This window comes from Spinacia oleracea, chromosome 6 (genome assembly GCF_020520425.1).
Source record: "Spinacia oleracea cultivar Varoflay chromosome 6, BTI_SOV_V1, whole genome shotgun sequence".
In the NCBI taxonomy this organism is placed as follows: Eukaryota; Viridiplantae; Streptophyta; class Magnoliopsida; order Caryophyllales; family Amaranthaceae; genus Spinacia; species Spinacia oleracea.
This window is the reverse complement of record NC_079492.1, coordinates 10,038,976-10,062,324: the sequence shown is the minus strand read 5'-3', so window position 1 is coordinate 10,062,324 and position 23,349 is coordinate 10,038,976. Positions and strand designations below refer to the sequence as shown.

The 23,349-nt window shown below is 38.5% G+C and overlaps 1 pseudogene; it reads left to right on the top strand.

Annotated features, from left to right (window-relative positions):
• The first annotated feature begins 1,840 nt into the window (after nucleotides 1-1,840).
• Nucleotides 1,841-23,349, top strand: part of LOC130462905 (cysteine-rich receptor-like protein kinase 10) — an 87,993-nt pseudogene continuing 66,484 nt past the window's right edge.

The window sequence follows — 23,349 nt, the reverse complement described above, 5'->3', positions numbered from 1 at the left end:
ATTTAATATTTCCGTTTCCGGAATTATTTTCCGATTCAGATAATATTTCCGATTCCGACAATATTTCCATTTCCGATAATATTTTTCGATACGTACCATGTTTCCGTTTCCGGCAACATCTACGACTTGGATAATATTTATATTTCCCATACGATCCATATTTCCGTTTCCGGCAATATCATCGTTCCCGGAGTAATCATTTATTTGCCTTTGACGATCTCAGCTCCCACTGAAACCAAGATCCGTCGATTCCGAATATTCATATATGGAGTATTTAATGCCATTAAATACTTGATCCGTTTACGTACTATTTGTGTGACCCTACGGGTTCAGTCAAGAGTAAGCTGTGGATTAATATCATTAATCCACTTGAACTGAAGCGGCCTCTAGCTAGGCATACAGTTCACTTGATCTCACTGAATTATTAACTTGTATAATTAATACTGAACCGCATTTATTAGACTTACCATTAAATGCATATTTGGACCAATGGCATTATTTTTTTCAGTGACTTCCTGTTTATATAGCTCGAGCCCAACGGATAGGTTGATTGAAAGAATCCTTAAGAAGTAGGGAGCCGTTAGACACCAACATTCCCACGTCTCTTGCCCATCTCCAACGGTCCACTTATTCTCTGGTTGTCTCCATGACTAGATCAACCTTCTTAGCGGCGCTGGATCTTGGGCCTTGGGCTCTGATTTAACCTAATTCTGGGTTGCTTATCCTCCATCGTTCGTCGCCTACACATCATCGTCTATTGCTTGGGCTCACGTCCGACATGTTAATCCAACATGTCATAACCTAAAGACACGACAGTACCTGGCGACATGACATGATTAAATGTCAAAACAGTTATGTCCTTAGTACAAAAAGTGGGATAAACGAAACGCCTTCGAAGTCTATGGATCCAACATTGAAAGATTCATACTCAATCGATGATGTCTTAAGAAGCATTCACTTACACTATGATCCAATGCACCTCTCAAAGTCAACCAATATGCTAAAAGATTCTATTCCACTAATTTCAGCTACAGACTCATAAAATGGGTCATCGCCGCAAGTCAACAACGACTAACCCAAATTGCACTCTAAAGAGCAAAGTTGAAAATTATTACATATGTTCACATATCCGTGGGACCAAACTCACGAACTGAAAGTGATTGTTGCGACTATATTACTCGTTCGCGATTTTTTGTGGTTAAAGACTTAAAGTTGATTATCTGCGTACCATTTATAGAATTATAGGTCATATTTTTAGAATTACTTTCTGTTCATAATTATTTTGTATTGTCCTTGAAGCACCGTTCACACATACTAAAGAAGGAAAAAAATAATGTTAAAGTTATCACCTTGCTGATATGAAGTGTTTGACTCGTCACTATGCATCAAAAAAAAACCCCTTAATTAATACGTACTATATTTATGATATTTTATATCTTTGTTATTTAGTATCCAAAGTTTTTTTTTGATAAGCAAGTGTAACATATACACGCTTTTTTTTTGATATCCAAGCTATTTGATCTCAAACTTTTAAAACAAAAAATGAGTATAGAAATGAGAAGGACAACCAATAGACATTACAATTCCCTTAGATATACCGGGATGCACATAACAATTTTGAAAATTATTTTTAGCGACCCCAAAACGCTCTATTATTATTATTATTATCAGATTTTCCTTCAATTATTTCGCAGTGTAGACTAATCACAAGTCAGTAAGCCAAAAAGTCAGGCACGCTAATATATTTTCTTTGTAGGACAAGAAACATATCATTGTAATGATATTGCTTTCATTTGCTCTTAAGAAATGTTTGACCCGTTTCTTTACACCAACCGAAAAACTTATAGTTTAAGAACCAATCTTGGTTTTTTTATCTCAAACTTGGAGAAAGATTGAAAATGGTTAAAGAAATAAGCTGGTTTTCGGTGTTCTTCTCAATTTATTTGCCAATCATGTTGTTGTTGATTTCCAGATCGACAAACGCACAAACTAGCTATCACTGCTCGAACACGACTATGTTCACAAACAATAGCCAATACCAAGCCAATCTCAACACCGTCTTCCGTTATCTCGCCTCCAACGCCACCAACCCCAACGGCTACCATCAAGCCGTTTCACGTACCGGCCACGCAAATAGCGAGGCCGTCTATGGCCACTTCCTCTGCCGCGGGGATCAGAATATTACCTCTTGCAGAAACTGTGTTGTCAATGCCACCACCATTGACCTCCCTAGGACGCATTGTCGTAATCGAAAAGTCGCTATTATGTGGTATGACAATTGTATGGTAAGGTACTCAAACCAGTCATTTTTTGGTCAAATGGACTCGTCCCCTGTAGTGTCCTTGGTGAACTCGTATATTACAATCGGGAGTGTTAGTTTTACAGAGTTCCTCAAGAGGGGGGTGAATTGATATTTTACGTATTTATAAAAATTAAACTACTAGGAACAGAAATAGTAAAATATGCAAGCAAGATTTAGTGTGGAAAACTCTCAAGGCCCAATAGAGAGGAAAAACCACGGCCCCTTTGGGGACTTAAACACTTTCACTAATTAGGCAAAACAACTCAGTTTCTTTACAAACCTAATCTACTCGGGCCACAATCTGCCAATCGCCTCTGATTACAGATGACTAGGAACAACCCTCTTTGTTCCTTCCCTTATGGAAACAGTCCCTCAACTGTTCCTACTCACTGATCTCTCGTGAGATCTTCTATCTTGCTCAAGTAAGCCTGACTCAGGCTTATCATACAATAACTCAACACTTTAATCAAACGAATAAGAATTAATTAACTACTAACAGACGATATAAGACCAAGTAACAAATACTGCTCTATATGGGAACAGGAACAGACTTCTTTAAAGATTAAGACTTTAAGGGTGATACCTGAAAGCTTCCGGTTGATGTAAATAAGTCTGATGAAAAACTTTCGCAAAGTACATAGGTTGTATTTATAAGAATCTAAGAGTTTACCCTAGATTCAAATCCAACACATTTTAGGACTCTTTTAAATAGATAGATTTTCGCAAATACTACTTCAAACGCGTTTAGGTAAAATCAATCTTTTCGTATTTTGAGAGTTATATGATAACTCAAATTCAAGAGTATAACTTCAAACAGAATTGTAAAATCAGTTTAAAAACTTTGACGTTTATCTTTTTGTAAAATCAAAACTGATTTATTTTGTTTCATGATATAACTAGGACTCTACAAAATACTCTGTTCCCATACTAAGCTTGTACTAAATTACGCTGGTCTTATACCTTTCGACACTTATAGAATTTGCTTGTCTTGATCCTTGATTTTATCTTGCCACGCACTTTGAACTGGATCTCCTTAAAGCTCCCTAGCTTGCTTCGGTTTTGCAATTGTTTTTCTTAGGTATTAACCTGTTCCTGACATTCTTCAAAACGAACCATTAGTAGAAGGTAAGCTTGTCATCATCAAAACCAGGAATCAACAATTTCCCCCTTTTTGATGATGACAACCTTACAACTTGATAGGAGTAAATAACTAAGGAATGAGATCTTTAACCTGACAATCCAGAGCTAAAAACTTAACCAGGAACAGATGTGTCGCGTAGGTGGTAAACCCAAGTACAAAAACAAATATAATTGAACACAAGTTGTCCTCTCAATATCTTCCCCCTTTGGAATTATCAAAAAGGGAGCAGGGAAAAACGTTTTACCCAAAAGAGAAGAAGGAGGATATGGGAATAATATTACCCTAGAAAGCAGATAGTCATCATGCAGCTCAAGTCGGTCAACGAGTTTGACCGCACCCCTGCAAGCAGAACAAGGTAAACGCAGCATATAGCACAACACAAGCAAAAATTCTACAAGTCAGAGTGGGGCAACTATCAGAACGTAGGAAAAGCGCACTAATGAGCATTAGTCATAAACTTGGGGCATCCAAAAACCAACAAAAAATAAAATTGTTCAAAGAGCTAGCAAAAAAAATGTTTGATAGACAGCAGATTATATGGGGTAGGGTAAGCAAATTTTGTGTAGCAGGGTCAGGTTTGGGGAGATCCAGGAGCAGCATCCTCAACATGTGTCACCTCCTCGACGATCATGTCATTCAGGCGCTACGTCATATCATTGAAGAACTCAGCCTGATCTTGGCTCACCTTGTTGATCAACTCCTGCAAAGATGAAACAGCAGACAACAGAACTGCATTGTCCAGCTGCAATTGATCCACTTTGGCTATCAGGAGCTTGACAAAATCATCTGGTGAGGGTGCAGCAGACTAGGTTTCTCCATCCTTATCTGATTTAGAGTCTTCAACCCTGTATACTGGAGGCATTTCCTTAGATGAACTGGCAAGACGACTACTGCGACGAATGGGCTGAGTAGACAGAGGAGAGAGATGTGGCTTCTTGATAGGTGAAGTGGCTGGCATTGAGCATTTCTCTTTTGGGCATGCAGAGTGTGACATTTCCTCTGACTGGCCCTCCTCTTCCTGACAGGGAAAGGCCGCCTCACCTGCGTCTTCTGAAAACTCCGCCTCATCATCTACATCCTCCTCTCCCTCATCTTCCTGTGGGGTGGCTTCTTCAACACTCGACTTCCCAACACAGACCACCCCATCCACCACACTTAGACTGATCCCATTTAGGAAAGCTTTGTTAAGAATGTGGGCTGGTGTATGTGGCTTAGCAGTGTAACGGGTAAGGTCCACTCCTACCTTTCGTATAATGAAAGTAAGAAGAGAACCATACCCGATCATGTTGTTTTGGGAGATGGAGTGAGAGAGATGGGAGATAAAAACAACAAGAAAGTTAATTTGGCGTTGGGATTCTAGGAGAAAGATGTAGATGAGATCTAACCTGCTAGCCAAAGCTCGCTTGTCATGACGCGGAACCAGACCCCGTCGAACAACATTGAAAAGGACCTTTTGAAACGGAGTCAGGACAGACTGATTGAGAGCTTTTGGGTGTTTCCCTTGTCCCCCGAAATAGGAATAAACCTCCTTCATAGCACCCCCAAGCTCAATTTGGCCCTTACCCTTGTGATAGACCTCCTCACCCAAGACTGGGACCTTGAATCAGGACCCCAACTTTTCAGCATCAAAGCTAAATTGTTTCCCATTAACTTCAGAATGACAAACCCCCTTTTTATTTACGAAATTACAGCAAAATTCCCCCATTGCTTCTGGATACATACTAGCTTTTGAACAGACCTCAAAAAGATGAGTCCATCCCTGAGATTCTATTGTCTCCATCAACTCGACGAACCCGACTTCACGACACCACACAAAATCAATACTGAGACCAGGGAGCATACGATCGGGGGGAAAATAGAAGAATTTGGTGGGTTCAAGTTTGACCTTCTTCTCCATCGGAAGGTGAGGTTCCCCCTGAGTTAGTGCGGCAACTTCCTTTTTCATTACCAGCTTCCTTTTGGTGGTGACCTTTGCAGTGGATTTCACAGCGGATGGTTTGGGAGTTGGTTGTTTGGGAGGCATTGTTTGAAGCGGTATGACGGTGATAATTGGTGTGGAAGGAGAAGAGGGATCGGTAGGGTTTGGGAATTGGAGTTTGTAGAGTGTCATGATTTTATAGGGGTGAGTGTTGCGATTTACTAGGAGAGTTAAGATGGGATTTCAAAATTTAAATTTGGGGATTTGACGAGAAGTAAGGGATGTTCCGTGAGTTTTTATAGACGGAATGATTTGGAAGTTGAAGGGTTTTGTATGGGGAATCAGAGTGCGGGAAGCGTGTTTGAGTGTAGAAAATGGAATAGTAATGCATGTACCGAGTTTTGTAAGATTTGATGAATCAAATTAAATGCTTTCCATTCATTTTTAGTATTCCCACTTAGACCTCGAATTGAATGCAAGTGTTGGGAAAAAGTGTGATTACCTTAATAATGTGCAGACGTGGCTGTGGTAATGCACAGCTGGATTTTGCAATCGGAACCTGATTGTTAGTCCATTCAGAAAATATGGTGCATAACAAAAACGAAAAAGATAATTAAAATATATATATATATATATATATATATATGTATATTTTTTTTATTTTTTTTTTAATATTTACCAGTGAGGTTAGAAAATTGTTAAGGACAACAGGTATCAATGTATTCGTATCATACCGAGTTCTAACCTGAGCTTGTCGTGTCTGTCCCTGTTAAGTGGTTTGGTCAAGATGTCAGGTACTTGATCTTCTGTGGGACAGAATTCAAGTTTGACCAGTTCCTTTTCCACATAGTCTTTTAAAAAGTGATGTCGAATGTGAATGTGTTTGACCCTTGAGTGGTGCACTGGGTCTTTTGATATGCAGATGGCACTTGTGTTGTCGCATAGGATAGGAACACACTTTAATTTCATACCAAAATCTCTAAGTTGTTGCTTGATCCATAGCATTTGGGAACAGCATGAAGCAGCAGTTACATATTCAGCTTCTGTTGTGGATAATGCCACTGTGTTTTGTTTCTTTGAAGCCCAGGAGACTGCACATGCTCCTAGGAATTGAACCATTCCTGATGTGCTCTTTTTTTTTACTAGGTCACCTGCATAGTCAGCATCTGTATATCCTTTGAGATCAAAGTGATCATAGTTAGGGTACCATAGGCACAAATCGTCTATTCCTTTTAGATATCTTAGAATTCTTTTGACAGCTGTGAGGTGAGATTCTTTTGGATTAGATTGGAAGCGGGCGCAGACACCTACACTGAATGCGATGTCTGATCTGCTTGCTGTAAGATAAAGTAAGGAGCCTATCATACCTCTGTACCTTCTTTGGTCTACACTTTTACCTTCTTGATCCTCATCCAGTCTCGTGGTTGTTCCCATTGGAGTGTGGTTGCTCTTAGCAGACTCCATTCCATATTTCTTGATGAGGTCTTTTATGTATTTCTGTTGATGTATCATGATCCCTTGTTCCGTTTGCTTGATTTGGAGACCTAGGAAGAAGTTGAGTTCTCCCATCATGCTCATTTGAAATTCTTGCTGCATTAGGTCAGAGAATTCCTTGCAAAGATCTTCGTTAGTTGCTCCAAATATAATATCATCAACTTAGATTTGAACAATTAGTATGTCTGTATTTCTTGACTTAAGGAACAGAGTTCTATCAACCTTACCTCGATTGAACTTATTGTCTAGTAAAAAGTGTGAGAGACGTTCATACCAGGCTCTTGGTGCTTGTTTCAGTCCATACAGTGCCTTATCTAGTTTGTAGACATGTGCATGATATTCTGGATCCTCAAATCCTGGAGGTTGTTCCACATAGACTTCTTCCTTGAGAATACTGTTTAGGAAGGCACATTTTACATCCATTTGATAGAGTTTGAATCCCATATATGATGCAAATGCTATTAGTATGCGTATTGCTTCCATTCTGGCAACTGGAGCAAATGTCTCTTCAAAGTCTATTCCTTCTTGTTGGTTGTATCCCTTGACAACTAATCTGGCCTTGTTCCTGGTAATCGTAGCATGTTCATCTAGTTTATTTCGAAATACCCACTTGAGACCTATTACTCGATTGTTCAATGGTATAGGCTCAAGATGCCATACTTTATTTCTTTCGAATTCATTAAGCTCCTCCTGCATGGCAATGATCCAATAAGAATCAGTTAGTGCTTCTTTGTAATTTTTAGGTTCAATCATGGATAAATAAGCATAGAAAGCACAAAAGTTTTTGAGTTGGGATCTGGTCGTAGTTCCACGTCCAAGATCACTGATTATTTGGTCAAGGGGATGTGAGCTTTGATGTTTCCAAGGTCTGGGTTGGAAAGGTGTAGTTGTTTCTACAACAGACTGTTCAACTTGCTCATTTGTCTCTGCATGATCTTCGGCCTGTACTGGTTCCTCTTCAACTATGTTATCTTTAGATGTTTCTTCGACTTGAGTTTGTTCTTCTGATTGGGAATTTTTCCTTATCTCTTCATCTTCTGTTTCTCTAGTGAGTCCTAGTTTGAAGTTTCCATCAGAAGTTGTACCTGCAACATAGTTTTGGGAGTCAGTTTCATCAAATATAATATGTATGCTTTCTTCCATCCACATGGTCCTTTTGTTGAATACTCTATATGCTTTACTGTTTGAGGCATATCCTAGGAATATTGCTTCATCACTTCGTGCATCAAATTTTCCCAGTTGATCCTTTCCATTGTTGTGAACGAAACACTTGCAACCAAAGATTCTAAGATGAGTTATAGAGGGTTTTCTTCCTTTGTACAGTTCATATGGAGTTTTGTTTTTTATTGCTCTAATTAGCACTCTATTGAGCACATAGCATGCTGTATTTAGAGCTTCGGCCCAGAAACTTTTTGGAAGTCCACTAGCAATCAACATAGTCCTTGTCATGTCTTCAAGAGTTCGATTCTTTCTTTCTACAACAGCGTTTTGTTGAGGTGTTCTGGGAGCAGAGAAGTTGTGATCTATTCCTGAACCTTTACATAGATCATCAAATCTTTTATTTTGAAATTCTGTCCCATGATCTGATCTGATGTGGACCAGTTTATGACTGCTTTGTCGTTGAACCTTCGTGGCGAAAGCCAAGAATTCTTCAAACGTCTCTTCCTTGTTGGATAGGAAGATCACCCATGTGTATCTTGAGAAATCGTCTACAATTACGAGTACGTACTTCTTTCCACTTCTGCTCTGAGTCCTCATTAGTCCACACAGATCCATGTGGATCAGCTCCAGTGGTCTTGTTGTACTGATTACCCCCTTTGATTTAAAGGACGTTCTTACTTGCTTTCCTTTGATACAGGCATCACAGACTGATTGTTTTGCAAACTTTGTATTTGGAAGACCTGTGACTAAATTTTTCAATTTTAATTTGTTCATTAGAGAAAAGCTAGCATGACCAAATCTTTTGTGCCATAACAAAGGATCATCTTCAATAACACTGAGACAGGTTAGATTGGAGTGAGGAACCGAGTTGAGGTTAACCACATATGTGTTCCCTTTCCTCTGTCCCTCTAAGATCACTGTCTCTGTGTTACTATTGATGATTATACATTTGTTTGAGAAGAATTTTGCATAATTACCTTTGTCACATAATTGAGAAATGCTTAATAAACTGTGACCTAGTCCTTCAACTAAAAACACATTATCGATGGAGTGAGACTTTGACTTACCGACCTTACCAATGCCAATGATGTTACCTTTCTTATTATCGCCAAAAGTCACAGTTCCACCTTCGTAGGTCGTAAGTGAGAGAAATCTATTTCTGTCTCCCGTCATGTGCTTGGAACAACCGCTGTCTAGGTACCATGTGTTGTTCCCCCTCACTTCGACCTGCATGAAGTTTTTAGTTAGAGTTTTTAGGAACCCAGCATAGCTTGGGTTCCTTACTTGGAACCAAATCACTTTTCTTTACCCATTTAGTTTTGGTGAATTCGATGTTCTTTTCCAAGTACCTTTGGTTTTTAGGGCAGGATACTCTATAATGACCGATTTGACCACAGAAGGTGCATACTATGTCACTGTATAGATCTACTCTGGTTTTTCTAGGATGATGCTTTTTGTGGTTAAAACCTAAACCTTCTGTGCGTTTGGTTCTAGCTTCTTCTATCCATTTTGGTGTTACCTCTATTCTGTGTCTGGTCTTTTTAGCCAATTCACTTTCTAGATGGGTCTTTTCTTGGTGAGTTTTTACTAGTTCTAACTGAGCTTTTTCTAGTTCTGCTTTATAGAGGTTCTTGGTTTTGGCTATTTCTAGGTCAATCAGATCTTGTTTTAGCCAGGAGTTTTCATTGCGTAAGGCTTCACACATTTCTTTTATATGAAGGTTCTGATCGAAGAGTTTAAAGAAACGATTGTCAATATCTAAGTTTGAGTTTCTGGTCCATTCTAACTCCTCTGTGAGTTTATTGACATTGTCTTGGTGTTTTCTGTCTGAGTCTAGTTTTTCTTTTAGGAGATCCTCATAGTCACTAGTGAGACAAGAAAGTAAGTCAAACAATTCTACTTTAGACATGGATTCAAGCCTACTTTTAATATGAACAAGATTTGCCTGGAATTTGTCAGATTCTGAGTCTGATTCGTCTTCTTCATGTTCAGCTACAAGACACAGGTGAGCAATTTCTTCGTTGGGCTGTTCCTGTTCCTCATCAGAAGAAGTATCTCCCCATGCAGCAATCATGGCTTTTCTTACCTCAGTTTTGGAAAAGGAGTTTCTGTTGTCTTTGAATCTGTCTTTTGCTGTTTTCTTTCCTTTTCCTCGTTCTTGATCCCATAGGGGACATTCCCTAATGCGATGTTCCAAGTTTCCACACTTATGGCATCCAGTGTCGGTTTTAGAGAACTTTCGATTTGGTTTACTTCTGTGTTCCACATATTTGTAGTTCCTAAACATTCCTCTGAACCTCCTAGCAAACAGAGCTGTCTCTTCATCTTCTTCAGAGTTTTCATCATTTTCGGTTTTTAGAGCAAGAGCCCTATTTTTGGTATTCTCTAAAGGTCGTGCGTTCAATTGCAGTTCATGAGTTAGGAGAGATCCAGCCAGTTGTTCCAGGTTAAACTTGGTGAAGTCTTTAGTTTCCTGGAGGGCTGTGACTTTAGCCATCCAGGGATCTTGTTGTAGACTTCTTAGGACCTTCCTGACTTGTTCCTCAGGAGTTATGATTTTGCCAAGAGAATTTAGTTCATTGATAATGTTTGTGAAGCGAGTGATCATGTCTTGAATCGTTTTAGATGGCTTCATGGTGAACAGCTCGTATTGGTGCATTAAGAGATCAATCTTCGATCTCTTAACTTCGTTTGTTCCTTCATGAGTAATCTGAAGCAGATCCCAAATCTGCTTCGTGTTCTTGCAGCCCATTACTCTGTTGTGTTCATTTGGACCTAGTCCACAATGAAGGATTTTGACAGCCATGGCATTGAGTTCAAGCTTTTCATAGTCGGCTTTCTCAAATTCAGCAACAGGTTTGGGAACAGTTTCCCCAGAGGTATTCAGCTTAGTGACTTGGAAGTCTCCTACTTCAATCACTCTCCATTCTTGATAGTTTTCAGCCTTAATGAAAATCTCCATCCTGTTTCTCCAGTAGGAATAGTATTTGCCACTAAACATTGGAGGTCGTTGTGTTGAGTATCCCTCTTCTAGTTTCTCCGTAGTGTTCATAGCTTCAGAATCGTTTTTCCCGTCAGCGTTAACTGCAGTTTAAAGGGTTCTGGCTCTGATACCAATGGTTAGTTTTACAGAGTTCCTCAAGAGGGGGGGTGAATTGATATTTTACGTATTTATAAAAATTAAACTACTAGGAACAGAAATAGTAAAATATGCAAGCAAGATTTAACGTGGAAAACTCTCTAGGCCCAATAGAGAGGAAAAACCACGGCCCCTTTGGGGACTTAAACACTTTCACTAATTAGGCAAAACAACTCAGTTTCTTTACAAACCTAATCTACTCGGGCCACAATCTGCCAATCGCCTCTGATTGCAGATGACTAGGAACAACCCTATTTGTTCCTTCCCTTATGGAAACAGTCCCTCAACTGTTCCTACTCACTGATCTCTCGTGAGATCTTCTCTCTTGCTCAAGTAAGCCTGACTCAGGCTTATCATACAATAACTAAACACTTTAATCAAACGAATAAGAATTAATTAACTACTAACAGACGATATAAGACCAAGTAACAAATACTGCTCTATATGGGAACAGGAACAGACTTCTTTAAAGATTATGACTTTAAGGGTGATACCTGAAAGCTTCCGGTTGATGTAAATAAGTCTGATGAAAAACTTTCGCAAAGTACATAGGTTGTATTTATAAGAATCTAAGAGTTTGCCCTAGATTCAAATCCAACACATTTTAGGACTCTTTTAAATAGATAGATTTTCGCAAATACTACTTCAAACGCGTTTAGGTAAAATCAATCTTTTTGTATTTTGAGAGTTATATGATAACTCAAATTCAAGAGTATAACTTCAAACAGAATTGTAATATCAGTTTAAAAACTTTGACGTTTATCTTTTTGTAAAATCAAAACTGATTTATTTTGTTTCATGATATAACTAGGACTCTACAAAATACTCTGTTCCCATACTAAGCTTGTACTAAATTACGCTGGTCTTATACCTTTCGACACTTATAGAATTTGCTTGTCTTGATCCTTGATTTTATCTTGCCACGCACTTTGAACTGGATCTCTTCATAGCTCCCTAGCTTGCTTCGGTTTTGCAATTGTTTTTCTTAGGTATTAACCTGTTCCTGACATTCTTCAAAACGAACCATTAGTAGAAGGTAAGCTTGTCATCATCAAAACCAGCAATCAACAATTTCCCCCTTTTTGATGATGACAACCTTACAACTTGATAGGAGTAAATAACTAAGGAATGAGATCTTTAACCTGACAATCCAGAGCTAAAAACTTAACCAGGAACAGATGTGTCGCGTAGGTGGTAAACTCAAGTACAAAAACAAATATAATTGAACACAAGTTGTCCTCTCAATATCTTCCCCCTTTGGAATTATCAAAAAGGGAGCAGGGAAAAACGTTTTACCCAAAAGAGAAGAAGGAGGATATGGGAATAATATTACCCTAGCAAGCAGATAGTCATCATGCAGCTCAAGTCGGTCAACGAGTTTGACCGCACCCCTGCAAGCAGAACAAGGTAAACGCAGCATATAGCACAACACAAACAAAAATTCTACAAGTCAGAGTGGGGCAACTATCAGAACGTAGGAAAAGCACACTAATGAGCATTAGTCATAAACTTGGCGCATCCAAAAACCAACAAAAAATAAAATTGTTCAAAGAGCTAGCAAAAAAAATGTTTGATAGACAGCAGATTATATGGGGTAGGGTAAGCAAATTTTGTGTAGCAGGGTCAGGTTTGGGGAGATCCAGGAGCAGCATCCTCAGCATGTGTCACCTCCTCGACGATCATGTCATTCAGGCGCTCCGTCATATCATTGAAGAACTCAGCTTGATCTTGGCTCACCTTGTTGATCAACTCCTGCAAAGATGAAACAGCAGACAACAGAACCGCATTGTCCAGCTGCAATTGATCCACTTTGGCTATTAGGAGCTTGACAAAATCATCTGGTGAGGGTGCAGCAGACTAGGTTTCTCCATCCTTTTCTGATTCAGAGTCTTCAACCCTGTATACTGGAGGCATTTCCTTAGATGAACTGGCAAGACGACTCCTGCGACGAATGGGCTGAGTAGACACAGGAGAGAGATGTGGCTTCTTGATAGGTGAAGTGGCTGGCATTGAGCATTTCTCTTTTGGGCATGCAGAGTGTGACATTTCCTCTGACTGGCCCTCCTCTTCCTGACAGGGAAAGGTCGCCTCACATGCGTCTTCTGAAAACTCCGCCTCATCATCTACATCCTCCTCTCCCTCATCTTCCTGTAGGGTGGCTTCTTCATTTTTCGACTGATGATCACAAGATTAGGTGCTACTGTTCTTTAACTATTTTTCTAATTTGTGTTTGTACTTTGTAGTACTTGATTTTTAATTTTTAGTGTTTTCTTTGCTTCTAATATGTTATTACGGAGTAATTTTTATTAGAACTTTTGATGAATTGCTCTATAAAAAGTTCTATTTCGATTTTTGAACGGAAAAATTGTCAATAGTTATAATTTTTATACCTTATCTATTAACTAGGGCCCCAATTTTTTATATCGCCCATAGGCCACCAAAACTCTAGGGACGGGCCTGGTTGACCGGAGAACCTCGTTGTGCTTTCACTGGTTGTTGCTCAACCTAAACGATTCAACATGCCCCACTGATTTCAGGGTGATTAATAGGGATATGACTATGATAATCGGGTGTAGAAACCCGTGTTATGTGTCTCAAGAATGTTGCAAAGGGGAATTATGGGCACGCTTATGGGCACTTACCGGAGTAAAAGTTAAGCTTATGGTCACGCTTGGATTGGGTGTAATGGGTTATGGGGGTAATAAAAGTCAAACCACCATAATAAAAGGACAATGGAGGTGAATTGAGGTGGTTGCAAGGAGGGTGGTGTGGTGGTATTGTGATGAGAAGTTGTGGTAGTGGTGGTGTTGTGAGGAGAAGGGAGGAAAGGGGGAAGTTATTGCCCCCCAAATGAGGGTAATAATCACCCTAGTGGGATGGTGGGTAACTATTTCCCCCATGATGAGGGTATTTGTTCCCCCTTCCCTTTTATTTTCTTCTTGTCAACACTAGCTTGTTCCCTTTGCCACCACTTCATCCCCTCATCATCACCTTCAATTACCTCAGTTTGACCTTTATTACCCCTTTAATACATTACCCTCAATCCAAGCATGCCCTTATAAATAAGAATTTGTGGGGTACTCAATAGAAGGGTGAAGAAACCATTATAGATTTGCCTTAATATCGTTCATATAAGTACACACCTTAAAAGATAAAAGATTATGCTCCCTTCTCTAGATAATTTGTTCTTCTTTTTCAGTTTGTTCTCAAGACCATTACAACCAACACAACAGTCGTCGATGCCCCCATCATCAACAGCGTCAACATTTGCTCGATCATTGTCCAGTAAGTATATATAATATTCTTGCTTTTGGATCTTTTATTAAACTAGCTACTTTTATAATTTTATATACCAAAACGACTCTTAAACTTATTTCTCAAACTAGCTAAAATTTATTTACGACCAAAATGACTCTTTTTACTTTGTAGCAAAAACCATTAAACCGATTTGATTTGGTTCTTTTTTTATATAATGAACCATTTTTTTTATTAACTTTATAATTTTATCTACCTTATCTCCGAATTGATTTTTCTTTTGAAATTGCCGACAAATATTTTAAAATCTTGCTTCTGGTTTTATAATTTCAATACAAAAACCATAATAATAATTTGATTTTGTTTACTATATTCATTATTAATATTTTAATCATGTTTACTTTTTGGCAACCTGAAGTCTAACTGTAGGTTAATTCATATTATACCTTGTTACGACACATCATCTTCTCAAGCTATACCTTTGCTAGCTATTTTTTTGCTCCATTGATAAGATAATTGTTAATTAATTTTTATTCAATTCATAGTTAATAATGAGAAATTAAAGTAATTTTAAAAAAATACAAATGGCCATAGTGGTCAAAGTTGCAAGGATAAAAGACGCAAAAAATTGCATTACTTGGCGCCTTTATTGATCGCCCGCTCCTTGTAAGGCAATGTACAATATAATTCATGCGGAAAAACCATAAAAGTCAGGAATCCGAATTAATTGCCACATAGTCAATTAGCATAATTTAGTATACATTATATGTGATGCGTGCCTTCCCTAGCTGCTCCGGAACCGAACAAGAACAAGTAAAGGACTCCAAGTTCGTCCCTCCATAGCAAGTCCACAGCATGTCCGGATCCGCCTTATATTCAACCGACTAGAATTGTGATAGGAAAATGTTAAACTCTCCCTTGAATTTAATGTATTACATGTTATCAATAAATTGTGATCATGAACCACATATTTATAGGGTGGGAAATAGATAATTGTGATCATACTAGGAATCAAATAACTAAACCTATTAGGATTCTAGTTTTACCTATTTCTATTAGAATTCTAGGAATAATTAAATACCTAGAAGTCCAATTATTGTAAGAATAGAAAAACGAACAACTATGAAAAGGTGTCAAGCCAAGTTGTATGATGAAAATTGATCTTCATAAGGCTTATGATACTGTGGATTGGGGTTTTCTTAAGGGAATGTTGGAACACTTGGGGTTTCCTAGGGATTTTGTGGCTCTTATAATGGAATGTGTGACCACTCCAAAGCTCTCCCTGATGCTCAATGGGACAATGCATGGTTTTTAATTTTAAGTCACAAAGGGGTTTAAGACAGGGGGACCCCATGTCTTCTCTCCTGTTTGTTCTCTACATTGAGTATCTCTCCAGAATTCTTCATAGAATGAGTAAGTTTCCTCTGTTTTAGTTTCACCCTAGGTGTGAAGAACTCAAGCTCACAAACCTTTGATTTGATGATGACTTAATCTTGCGTACATAGTAAAAGTGAGTTCCCATCCGTGTATCTTTTACTTCAAGCTTTTATGCTCTTTTCAGACTCTTCTGGTTTGTTGGACAATAAGCAAAAGTCTGATATCTACTACTGTGGTATGCCTGAAAATAACATTATTAGGGTGGTGAATGTCTCTGGTTTTAACCTCCCTTTTAAGTATCTAGGGGTCCCCATTTGTGCTAAAAGAATTTCAGCAGCTTAGTGTGATGCTTTGGTGGATAAGATGATGTCTACGATCAAAGTGTGGAGTTCTAGGAACTTGTCATACACGGCAAGAATAGAGCATATTAATTTTTTCCTCCTCAGTTTGCATATGTATTGGTCTCAAGTTTTTATTCTCCGTAAAAAGGTTCTGCAGGATGTTACTAAGGTTTGTAGAGATTTTCTTTGGAGTGGTCAGGCTTATAGTCATAAACCTAGCAATATTTCATGGGAGAGCTCCTGTTGTGATAAGAAACATGGTGGTCTTGGCTTCAAAGATGTGTTCACTTGGAACACTGCAAACATGGAAAAGTATGTTTGGGCCATTTCTTCCAAACAAGACAATGTGTGGATTAAATGGGTCAATGTTGTTTATGTTAAAGATGGGAATTGGTGGTATTATCAGCCTTCAGCTTCTGCTACCTGGTATTGGAAGACGATTTGTGCTACAAAGGAGCTGATTAAGTTGGTGTACACTCAGGCTGAATTTATTGCTATGCCTCAATATTATGTGAAGTCAGTTTATGAGAAGATTATTGGTTCAAAACCTTTGATTTATTGGGATAGTATGGTATGGAATAGGCTAAACACCCCCCAAGCATAGATTCATATGCTTGCTGGCGGTGCAAGATAGGCTCCAAACCATTGCAAAATTGGCAAAAATAGGTGTCTATAATTTTGCAGCTTGTTTGTTGTGTGGTCAGTTTGATGAAGACCATGCTCACCTATTCTTTAATTGTCCTTACAGTAGCAGATGCATCACTGATCTTAAGGATTGGTGAGGTATATCTTCTACCTCTTGTAATCTGCAGAAACTCATGAGAGTGATAGGCCATAGTAGACTGTCTAAATTCAGAAAGCAAGTGGGGTATGTAGTCTTAGCAGCTGCAGTGTACTTCATATGGAAAAGCAGGAATGACAATTTTTGGGATGCTTCAGTTTCAAATGTGCAGCATGTGGTGTCTAGGATTATTCAAATTGTTAGAGAACGAATCTTGTTTGTTATGCCTAAGAAAGTGAGAAGGAGAGATAGCTTATGTTTTTCTACCTTATAAGCTTTGTTTTAATGTGTTTTTCCTAGCTCTTTGGTGAAGGGGTCCAACCTAGCTAGTTGGTTCGTTTCCCTTTGAGTTAGTTTAGGTTGTAATTTGGTTTGAGCCTTATAATATTATTCTCACTTAATTTCTTTCTTAGCAAATAAATAAATAAAAAACCTTAGGACCCAAGTAACTTGGCGCCTAAGTCATGCATGTGGGGCATCAAACCTTGGTGCGTAAATCTTGCTTACCGCCCACGAAGCCTTGCATGCCACGCTTGGCTGGCGCGCGCTGCAGGCCTTGGTCGCTAGCCCATTGCATTGTCGTCGACCGCTTAGCTGCCTTGCTGCCTACGCCAGACGCTGGGCCTATGTAACGCCCCGACTTCTAGACACCTTTAATTAGATTAATTATCTTTAAGTAGCAGTGAAAACCCTAGCTTAGTGGGAGCGTCACATGTCGTATCTCCCTCGCGGGAAATGCAAGGCGACAAAATACTTCTTAATTTCCTAAATCATGTTAACTAATAGTAAAAAAAATCCCTTAACCGTAATATTATAATCTAACTAAATTCTTGAAATTAAACTGGATTTTAATTAATACATCTGTTATTACTAGTGAGATACTTATTCTTACTATATGTCAAACATTGACTTGACTGTCACATCCTCACACTAAGGCATCTCGTAGTCTTCATTGTACCTAAAACATAAAATGCAACATCGTGAGCCGAGGCCCAGTAACATACTACACTAACAACGTAAATTCATTTCAATTCATTTTATTTAATTTACAAACAGGGAGAATAGAATATAGTAAAACATTGTAATAAACTCATTGTTATAAAACAACACTCATATCTTGAAACTTTAATAGTTCCCATATCTTTCAGAAAACCTTCATTTTACTTGGTAACTGACAAGTTAGCCTTACGAGACATCTCCCATTTTACGATAGTCCTCAAGGAGCACCCTCCCTTTTTGGACATACGCTCGTACCCATGTAATTTCTTTTTAGCTTAACCCTCAAGGAGCACTCTCTCTTGTTGGGTGTCCCGCGGTACGATGGTACGTGCACGGCCTAGAAATAGTAACCCCACTAACTGCCAGGACCTGTTACACTTTCATTTATCATGTTGTGTATCCTATTCATAACTCATAAAGTAACATTCATATCAAATCATTCATAAACATATTTGAATATCATCATGCATAAAACACACTTTATAAATACATTTCATATCGCACAATCCAATAAAGGCATATTATTATAACATATTGTAGGGGAATACAGTTAAACATACATAACATGTGCGAAACATCCCCAAAGCCAAGAAACATAAGCATACTTACATTCGAAGCGTGTTTTCCCGAGTATTGTATCAACGAACACGAACAAAGAACTCCACTTGTCGTTCCTCTATTTGGTTCACCAACACGTTCAAATCCGTCTTGATTATTGTAGCTTGGACAACGCACAAGGGGATGAACAGTTTTTGAGCAGAGAGAAAAACTGAAGAACGTAATTTAGGAATTTGGTTTAGGTTAACTTGGAAAACTGATTATTGGAGTGTGTGGAAAATATAATAACCTAATTATTATATTAGTGTAACCAGCCAAGACCAAGGGCCTTGACCAGCCACACTCACACACTCACACAAACTCGCGCCCAACCATCACACTGCAGGCCGAAGCCCACAACGCTCGCAGCAGAGCAGCATGGTCCGTGGGCCTTGCGTGCTCGCTGCTGTGTTGGTGTGCGGTTATGCGCGTTGCCACGCCCCGGGCTGGCTTGCTTGATGCGTTGCGAGCTCGCTGGCTCGTTGGGCCGTGCGCGCATGCGCGCTTGGCTCGTCGGGCCGGCTGCTCCGATGCGGCACATATTCGCGACGAACGCCTTACGGCTATTATTTATCGTATCATATACGACGAATCACCGTCGTACGATACGATTATTCTTTTCGCCCAGCTTACGAATATTCGCGATACAATATACGATTCCGATGCAAGATCGTATCGTATAATACGTTTTCCATACTAATTCTCGAAAAGCTATTAAATGAATTTCCGATTCATTTAATCCGGTGATCTGTTACATTCAATTGGTGTGACCTTATAGGTTCAGTCAAGAGTAAGTTGTGAGCCTAATATAGATTAGAACTCACTGATCGGAAGCATTGCTCCAGCTAGCTGTTCCGATCACTTGATCTCACTGAATTAATTGTTCGCAATTAATCTGAACCTTGGTATAAGACTTAATGCACCTTGGGTGAAGGACATATTTCCTTCAGCCACCCACTTGTCATTCAGACAAGTGTGCATTCACATTCCTTTGTCGCTTAGTGTTACTTGCTGAACATAAGGTAAGATCCAAGTCATCCTTATTAAGTCCAGAAATGTTTCTCGGATTACAGAGCTCAACTTTTAAACTTTTTACAGAAGGTTAAGCCTTAACCATTCTGAGCACGGCCATGCAAATTCACAGTATCTAACTCTCCGAGAGGCCTTGTTACACAATAACACCATATCCTATCAAAGATAGGAGGACAATCCATTCTTGCAATCTATGAACACTCACTTTGATTCATAGTATGCCCAATAACAGCTTTTGTAGCCTCCTTTTACGGTGCAACGTTTAGCTAGTATCAAAGCTAACTAATTCTCAAACGAGCAGTCATAATCACTCATGTTCTGAGGAATGGTTCTAATCACCATTAATGAGAACTACTTATGACATGACTTTAATCTCTTAAAGTGTTCTCATGGTCAATCCGATACAAGATCCAATAATTATCTATGTAAAAGATTCTGACATCCAGTCAATCTAGTTCAAGAAACCGAACTACAAATCTACTTGCAATCTAATCTTCATTAGTCATTGGTCATCCACCTTTCAATGACCTGGATTAGGGATCCTATGTGACTTCAATATTCAAGTTCACTTGTGTGTGTTTCTTTGTCGAAGAATCCATCTTGACATCCCATTTGAATATTTTGAATCACATGAACCTATCATTTAATACTAAAGCAAAATTAAATGAATATAAAATAATAAATTTCATAAATATGAAATGGTTAAACGAATTATTTTAAACATATATCTAACAGATGTTCTAAAACAAAACTCAGAAAATCAAAGCCATCCTCCAATATACTTGATTCCCATGGTTGCTACATGTGTGTTATGCTTCGCTTGTGGCAACGGTTTAGTCAATGGATCCGCGACATTGTCGTCAGTTCCAACCTTGCAAATCTCGATTTCTTTCCTTTCAACGATTTCTCGAAGTATATGAAATCGCCGCAGTACGTGCTTGGACTTCTGGTGGCTCTTAGGTTCCTTTGCCTGGACAATGGCTCCGCTATTGTCGCAATACAAATCCATTGGTCCTTTAATGGAGGGGACAACCCCAAGTTCTTCGATGAACTTCCGAATCCAAACAGCTTCCTTTGCTGCTTCTGAGGCAGCAATGTACTCGGCTTCAGTTGTAGAATCCGCAACAGTGCTTTGCTTAGCACTTTTCCAGCTTACTGCTCCGCCATTAAGGCATAACACAAACCCAGACTGTGATCTGAAATCCTCTTTGTCGGTTTGAAAGCTTCCGTCCATATAGCCCTTAACAATTAAATCATCTGTACCACCAGAAACTGATCTTTAGTCCTTTTCAAGTACTTTAGGATATTCTTGGCAGCAGTCCAATGTGCCTCGCCTTGTTCTGATTGGTACCTGCTCGTTGCACTGAGTGCAAACGAAACATCCGGCCTTGTACAAATCATAGCATACATGACGAAACCAATAGCCGAAGCGTATGGAATTCCACTCATATTTCTACGTTCATCAGATATCTTGGGACATTGAGTCTGGAATGTGACATTGGTAGATGGCCTCTCCTGGCTTCCATCATATTGAACCTAGCTAGCACTTTGTCAATGTAAGTGCTCTAGCTTAGTCCAATCATCCTCTTAGATCTATCCCTATAGATCTTGATGCCCAATATGTAATGTGCCTCTCCTAAGTCTTTCATCGGGAAACACTTAGTGGAGGTTGGGCTCGTCATAGCTTGCTGGGTTTCTCGCACAAGAGAGTAACACAACGGCAATGAGTGAGCTAGCCGAAGCTTGTTGATGCATCAAAAATTCGGAATTAACTTATCTTGCACCTACACATCCTAAAAACAAAATCACACACCACTATACTCAAAAATTAAATCGTTAGTAAAAATTAAACACACAAAAATAAATAAATACGATTAACGCAAACTAATCTAAAAATAAAATAAAATTATGAATTCAAGTGAACTCAAAGAAAAAAAAAATAGTTAGTAAAATTAAACGCAAAATAAATAAATAAATAAATAAATACGATTAACGAAAACTAATCTAAAAATAAAATAAAATTATGAATTCAAGTGAACTCAAAGGAAAATATTTTTGTGCTTTTGTTGTTTTTTTTTCCAATAAATTAAGCAAATAGAAATAAAATACTAAATTAAAATGGAAATAAATGAAGAAAATTGAAATGAGGGAAAGTTAGGAATCGGGTTGCCTCCCGATAAGCGCTCCTTTTAAGTCATTAGCTTGACTCCACCCAAATTGTTAATCAGAAGAATCCAACGCCTTGAGTAATTTATCAAATGCCCCTGCAAACATGTCATTGAGCACTACGTATAGCTTGAGTAAAACCAAATTCATCCTCGCAAATAGGTGATAAATAAACAGAAAAAATAAAACCAAAAGAAAAAGAATCAGAAGTAGAGGAAAAATCAAAAGAAAAAGGAAAAGGAGAATATTTACAACTTCCCTCTATTGCTCCTCGGGCAATGTAGACGTTTTTGAATGAGCATCAAGGTCGACAATAAGGTCAAATGTATCATGGAATGGAGACCTATTGATAAAGTGCGAAAGGCTTAACATGGGGGATGAAGGAACAAGATCAAGCCTCCGCGAGAACGGGACATAGGCGGGAGGAGATATAGGGTCAGTAATGCTTTTACCTACAATTCCACCCTCGTGAATAAACTTGTCACTAAAATCTTCAACCAAAAGTTTCGCAACCAACGGTTTCTCAACCATCGATTCTACAACCATTAGTGATTCTTCATCCTTCAAAGTCTCCGTTATATCCAACTTTTCCTCTTCAGTACCAAAAGTCCAATGATAACCTTCCTCTAATGAACTAACATTCTCAACAAATCCACCACCACCATCATCATCATCATCATCATCATCATCATTATAAATGATTTTCATGTCACAATAAGATGGTTCGAGTTGGAAATTTTGCATATCAAATCGAAGGAAAGGGTTGATAGTACTAACATATGACTCGTTATAGGGACAAAGAGAAGCATCATGGTCATGACAATGACAATGACAATAAGAACAATAATATGGGGGAGGGGTGTGAGTTTGAGGAATAGGAAAAGAGAAATTTTGCAGAGTAGGTTCAACAAACATTGTCATCTTCCACTCATATGTATCCCTAGCTAATTGCTCAATCAAATACCAACACTCTTCTGGAGTCTTCTCCACAAATATATAACTACTCATGGAATCCAACACCAATCTTGTATCTTCGTTCAATTCTTCATAAATCACCATACATAGTTCCCATTGTTCAAAAAGATGATTTGGACCAAGAAAATCTCCGAGCCTATAATAATACCTCCAAAACACTTCATTTTCGAATTGAGGAAAACAAATAGAAGCCATGTATATAAAAAAAGGGAAATTTTATACACAAACGAAAAAATATATACAATGTAATCTCATCAAAAATAAAAGCTAAAAAGAAAATAAAACCGTCTCCCCGGCAACGGCGCCAAAATTTGATAGGCTATCATACACCCGTCAAAAATAAAATCCTAACGAAACCTCCTAACAATGTAGTAGGGTAAGCAGGGTCGAACCCACATAGAGATGGCTATTTAAATCTAGCTTTCAAGGTATGGCGAAACTAACAATGTCACGAATTTTAGGATTCAATGTTTAAAATAAAATAAATAGAAAAATAAACTAAAAAAATTTAAGGCAATGGTTCACCATGTTCATAGTTCAAAATCAATCAAAACATCATCCACAATTCAAATATTCAAATTATCTAGAGCACAAGTTAATCCTACGGTCGGGTCTTAACACTCTCAATTCAACATATGCAGTACGATCGCTAACATAATGAGAATTGCTAA